General features: G+C 55.7%; 1 pseudogene; it reads left to right on the forward strand.

Moving 5' to 3' along the window:
- The first annotated feature begins 636 nt into the window (after window positions 1–636).
- Window positions 637–813, forward strand: LOC148647614 (U2 spliceosomal RNA; annotated as a pseudogene).
- The last annotated feature ends 5441 nt before the right edge of the window (window positions 814–6254 follow it).

Genomic DNA, 6254 nt, shown 5'->3' on the forward strand with positions numbered 1-6254 from the left:
GACGGTACAACTGCGCTGAGCCACCGAGAACTGTACAGTACCGTTATGGAGGAGGACAGGCCAGCGATCCTGGGTGTGCCCAGGGACACCTGGCAGCAGGCCCAACCTAAGGGCCTGGACAACAAGCTAGAGGACCTAAACTGGCTCGGCATATGGGGTCGGATGACGGTCAGGGCGGTCATGCACTCGCATGGCCTATCCAGGCAGAGCCAGTGCCCGAGACAAGGCTGCACAGCAGAAGAAACAGTCCATCATGTTTTCTGGGAGTGCGGGTTCACACAGAAGGTGTGGAGGTCCAGCCAACACCTTTTCAAGCAGGTGAGTTTGGAATTCCCCTTGTCCCTAGCATTGGTGATGAAAGGAGTGCCCGGTTCCAGAAGATGGAATGCACGCTTCCTCCTCTGGCTACTGATCAGCCTAACCAAGCTCTGCGTATGGGAAGCACGGACAGAGCTGGTTAGGCACAACGTGGAGACACCAGTCCCAGGCATCCTCCAGAAAGTGAGAAGAGACCTGGCAAGAAGGATCCAATGGGACGTCAAGCGCTGGGGTTTTGCAGCTGCTAAGGAGCACTGGAAGGACTTGATCACGTGGTGTTAAAGGTGGTGGGTAGTTTGAAAATTTAAGCACTTTTGTACTGTTTTTCTAATAAAAAAAAAATCTGTTCTTATCAGTTTAATATCTGATACGTCCCCCATCGGGGGACCACATATTAAAGGGATTTTTTGAACAGGGAGCTGGATCAGGAGCTTGCTCCGTCCTCTCCACGCATCGGCCCGGTATTGCAGCGCCTCCGGGAGCGGTGCACCACCTTCTCTCAGCGGTGAAAAGACAGACGTAGCTAGCAAGCAAGCAAGCGAGGTGGACTGGAGCTCCTTCTTCTCGGGTCTCGTCTCCTGCCATCTGTGTGTCTCTGTGTCTCCGTTCCCGGGCTCCCTCTGTGCACTTTCCCGCGTCTCGACTCTCTCGGCAAGCAGGCCAGCCCCCTTTTCGGCTCCCGTGCGTTTTCCCTCAAAAAAACTTAGTATATACACCTTTTCTTCCTTTTTTTCCAGCAGGCAGGCAGGCGCGTGCGTGCGTGTGTGTGTGTGTCCCCGTCCTTCCCGAGAGAGCACTGCCCCTTGCCCCTGCCCGCAGGTGCCGACGGTCCGCTTTCGCTTGCAGCTCGCTCGGCACAGCTGCTGCTGGTGGGAGGGGCCTAAGCTAAGGAGGCCGGCCGGCTGGCGCCCCCCTGCAGCTGCGGTCGTTGTCGGGCCGTTGACAGGAGATCCAAGAGCAGGGCCCCCGCCCGGGACTGGCGGGCAGGCAGGCGAGCAAGCAGGCAGGCAAGAGAGGGGGAGAGCGGAGTCCGGGTGGCCGGCAGCCGCGTGCGGACCTGGCTCCCGCGGCGTCGGCCTGCGCCGCTGCGCGCCAGCCGGACGCCTGCGCGCCCGCCCAAGGCCGGCGTCGGGCATCGCTTCTCGGCCTTTTGGCCAAGATCCAAAAGCGCGTGGCCTGACCGCGGCTGGAGGGCTTACCAAAAGACGAGAAGGGCGAAGGACGGAGAGAGCGGCGGACCCTACCCGAGGGGACTACATTACGAGGGTGGCAACAAGGCTGCAACCAGGTGGAAGACACCCTTTGAAGACCGAGGAGTCCGGAAGATCTTGAGCCACCACTGGAATCGCTCTGGGTTGAGCCCAGGGGGTGAAGGTGGGGCTCCCAGATGTCGGCAGCGAAGGGTGAGGTGACTTTCTCTTGGGCGGCCGGGCACCCTCTGTCCCGTGAAGGGCAGATGCGGCGCACGGTGCGCTTTGTGTTGAAGAGCCAGGAAGATGCCGTAGAGTGGATGGTTAGGCGGACCTTCGAGAGAAGAATAGTATTTGATTTGTTAGGTGACAGGAATGAAGACATCTTGTGCATTCAAGATTTTCAGAATAAAAACCTCTACGATTTAACGGTAACCTCGGAACCTGAAGTAATCAGGGTATGGAACAAGATAGAGCTGAGAAATGCAGAACCCTTGGCAAAATTCGTAATTGAACCCCTGTTCGCCCGTGAACTCCGGCCAATCACAGTCCACATGTTTAACGGGAATGTACCAGAGTCTATTGTCTCCATCTTTTTAAAGAGATTTGTTGATCTTCAGGGGGAAGGGAAAAAGGTAGTGGATGAGGAGAATGTCTGGACGGCCAAATGGCGGTATATGGCGAGGTTCCGGACCAGTTTGATGACACCTGGAGGTGTGTTGCATCCCCCGGCTACTTTCAACATTGGCCCCAATAGAGGCTCTCATATATCCTGGTCAACCGAAAACGTGTAGACGATGTGGGCAGGAGGGGCACCTGGTGGTAGATTGTAAGACGGAGATTTGCAGGAGGTGCGGCCGAATCGGGCACGTGGCGATGACGTGCCGCCACGCCTTGGTGTGTAACCTGTGCGGTGAGGAAGGCCACCTTTATAGGAGTTGCCCAAAGAAGGTCCGGAGCTTCGCCTCAGTCGTTTCCAGTGAGGTGGAAGAGCAAGCAGGAACCTCTGCACCGCAGGAGAGAAAAGACGGAGGCCCCACCCACCTGGCGGATGACTCTGCGGAACAGGAGACAAGAGAAGGTGTGTCATTAGAGGTTTTGGAAACAAGCCCTCAGGAAGCTGCGGATGGAGAGAGGAGGGAACATCAAAACCCTCCTGCCGATGGTCTGACACCTGTGGCGCCACAAGAGGGAGCTAGAGAAGAGGCATCCTCGGGCGGTGAGTGGACGCTTGTTGGGAATAAAAAGAAGGATAAGAAGAAGGGAAAGAAAGGAAAAAGACAGTCTTCAGAAGAAGACGAATGGGATGGAGACAAAAGAGTCAAGGAAACATGGTCTCCCCTGGATGAAGACTCCATGACTTCCGATAGTGAGTCCGAGAGCCCTGAGAGTGTGTCGGTCGAGGGGAACGAGGCCAGGGTGGACAGGGAAATTGAGGAAGATCCAAGAGAAGAGGAGAATCCAGAACGGGACCCAGCTCAAAATGAACCTGGCACTGTTCCAGAACAGGAGGTAGAAGAGATGGACGAAGAAGTGGAGAGACCTAACCCCCAGCCAGAAGAGGAAGGAGGGGGGGGTGGGCCCCCCCCTTCAACTGGGTCGCACTTCTCCTGGGCCGAGCAAGCCGGAGAAGGGGCGATGGGAATAGAGCCAAATTTCCAGCCTGAAGATTTAATCGAGTCAGAAGAGAGTGGCTCCATACCTATGAGTGGTAGGTCAGGTCCGGACGAAGAGTCCCCCTTTGTTCCGGCCTCCCCATCGTTATCTGACTTTTTGAGCCCTGGTAGCAGCACTGGTCCAGATGATCCCCCGGGCCGACACCTGTGAAGTTGAACCCCCCCAAGAACACCCGAATGAGCCCTTTGGTGCACCCTGAGTGCAAGCATTCCTCCTCTTCACCATGGATTACACCATCTGCTCGGTCAACGTCAGGGGCTTGAAAAACAAAATCAAACGTGTTGCGGTCTTTAAAGACTTGGCCGAGAGACGTTTTAGTTTTTGTTTTCTTCAAGAAGCACACTTGGGGTCGGGGAGGGATGTGCTGGAATTCAAGAGCGATTGGCGTAAAGGAGACTCGTGGTGGAGTGTGGGGGGGGTGCATTCTTCGGGAGTGGGGATTCTCAGCGGATCGCCGAATTTTGTGGCTAGTGAGGCCACATTGGTTGTCCCTGGGCGCCTCCTGGTGGTAGACGGAGTATGGGACACTATGCGGGTCTGGCTGATTGCCGTATATGGGCCGGCAGAAAGGCGCCTACAGGCGTCCTTTTTAAAAGAACTAGAGCCACTGCTCTTCACTAATCGCGCCATCCTAGTGGGGGGCGATTTTAACATCGACGTGAGTGACGTGCGTGGTTCGGGTGTGAGTGGTTTGTGTGAATTAATACACCGGTTTCGTTTGCAGGACTGTTTTGAGGGAATTGGTCCTGCCTCTAAGGTTTATACCTGGAGCAACGGGCGGGACAGTTTCAGGCGGCTGGACTACATTTTCACCACCTTAAAAGGAGTAGTCCAGTCCAGGCAGGTTGTTCCGGTTTGGTTCTCTGATCACCTCCTGCTGGCTGCAACCGTGATCCCTGAGGCTTCCACTTACAAGACCCGGTACTGGAGGCCGAATGTGCAGGTTCTGTCCGAGGCAGAATATCTAGCCCGGATAGTGGGCCTGCTGGGCAGCTCCCAGAGAAAGAGGTGGAGTTTCCCGACGGCGGTCCTTTGGTGGGAAGCCTGCAAGAAGGCTATAGCCAAGGCCTCCATAAGTTATTGCCGGCACAGGCAGTCTGTGGGTAGGGAGACTCTGGCCCGTTTACAACGAGAGCTAGAGGCGGTGTACGTGGCCTTCAACGGTGGCGGTTCCTTCGATGCGGCCAAAGCCGGGGAGATCAGAACTCTTTTAAAAGAGATTTGGTCTTCGCGGGCTAAAGACTTCTTTTTAGGCTGAAGGGCGACTTGATTGAGAATGAGGAGAAATGCTCGTCCCGCTTCTTCGGCTCCGTCCGGGCGAGGCAGGCAAAGACCAGCTTCGAGGCCCTCCGCCAGGCAGACGGCACCATGACGAGCGATGGGCCACAGATGGTGGAGTGTGCCTCGGAGTTCTATAGGTCTTTGTTTGCAGAGAAACCTGTAGACTTGAGCCGGTGGGAGGACTGGTTGACAGGCATTGGAGGGAGAACTGGGGTCGCCCTGGACCTGGTGGGGAGTCTGACTGCCGCCGAGTTAAAAGTGGCGGCAGCCGGCCTGCGTAAGGGAACTGCCCCAGGGGTCGACGGCTTGCCCACGGACTTTTACATTGCCTTTTGGGATCTGCTACAGCCAATGCTTATGGAGGTCTTCGGCGAGATACTGCAGGTAGGGGAGATGGGGACAACTATGAAGGTTGGGGTGTTGTCTCTCATCTTTAAGAAAGGTGAGAAGACCGATCTGGAGAACTGGAGGCCGATTCAGTTACTTTGCACTGACTATAAGATCCTTGCGAAGGTGCTAGTTAATCGACTGAGGAAGGTTATGCCAGATCTGGTCTGTAAAGACCAGACCTGCAGTGTTGAAGGCCTGAGGATCGTCTGGAACCTCCACCTCATCAGGGACACGGTGGCATGGGTAGAAGACCGCGGACTGACGCTCATGCTGGTCAGCCTCGACCAGAGAAGGCATGGTGGACCCTATCAAAGGCCTTACCTCTGGGAGGTGCTGACATGGCTGGGCATGGAGTGGTGTCTCGTGTGTGCATCAACGGGAGATTGGGGGCCGGGGTGTCCTCTGTCTCCCCTGCTCTACATCCTCTACTCTGAGCCCCTCCTCCATGTGAAACGCAAGGATCCTATGTTTGAGGTTGGGTTAGTCCCAGGCAGCGGGGGTGAACAGGTGAAGGTCACGGCGTATGCCAATGACATCTCCTTGTTCCCGACGTCTGACAGGATCATTTGCCGGGTACTTGAACTGACTGAAGAGCACTCAGCCAGCACTGGGTCCCGTTTAAATAAGGACTAGTGCGCAGTCAAGTACTTCGGCAAATGGAGGGACAGGAGGGAAGAGGTGGGGGACCTTCCCCTGGAGTCGGGCCCAATAAAGATCCTGGGCATCTGTTCCCACTCGGGAGATTCCGCCAGGTTGAACTGGGAGGACAGGCTGCGGAAAGTGCAGTTTCCAGCACCCCCCGGCTTGCTTCAACATCGGAGCCGACAGGCCTCAACTGGATGGCAATACACAAGAGACTGGCTACCCGAGGTCCTTTAAAGACACTCGATCTCCAGGAATCCGCATTGCCCCTGGGACACGTGTTTCGTCGAGGAGACTCAGGAGCACATTTTCTGGAGCTGCCCCTTCGCCAAGGTGGTGTGGGGCAGAATGGACAACATCATGCAACTCCTGGAAACGGGTGCGGTGCTCAGTTACCAGAACATTCTGCTGGGGCTGGCACCTACCCGATTGGACAATTCCTGATGTGGCTGCTGCTGTCCCTCACAAAAAAGGCCTGTGGGAAGCGAGGAACAATCTCATCCTGCACAACATCAAGTGGGAAGTGAGGGAGCTGGAGGAGAGGATCCTGGCAGACCTCAGCAGGAGGATGAAGTGCGACATCGCCAAATGGGGTTTCCCCTCGGTGAGGGAGCACTGGAAAGGACTTTGGCTCCTGTTCAGGGATTAATGGACAACAGCAAGTGGTAGAGTTTGGAGTGACCCTCATAATAGCGCAAATCCTTGCAAGATTTGATAATGGACAATTACCGCCATTCCGCCATTGTTTTTATTACG

Source organism: Lepisosteus platostomus, chromosome 15 (assembly GCF_059453375.1).
Source record: "Lepisosteus platostomus isolate fLepPlt1 chromosome 15, fLepPlt1.hap1, whole genome shotgun sequence".
Taxonomy (NCBI): Eukaryota; Metazoa; Chordata; class Actinopteri; order Semionotiformes; family Lepisosteidae; genus Lepisosteus; species Lepisosteus platostomus.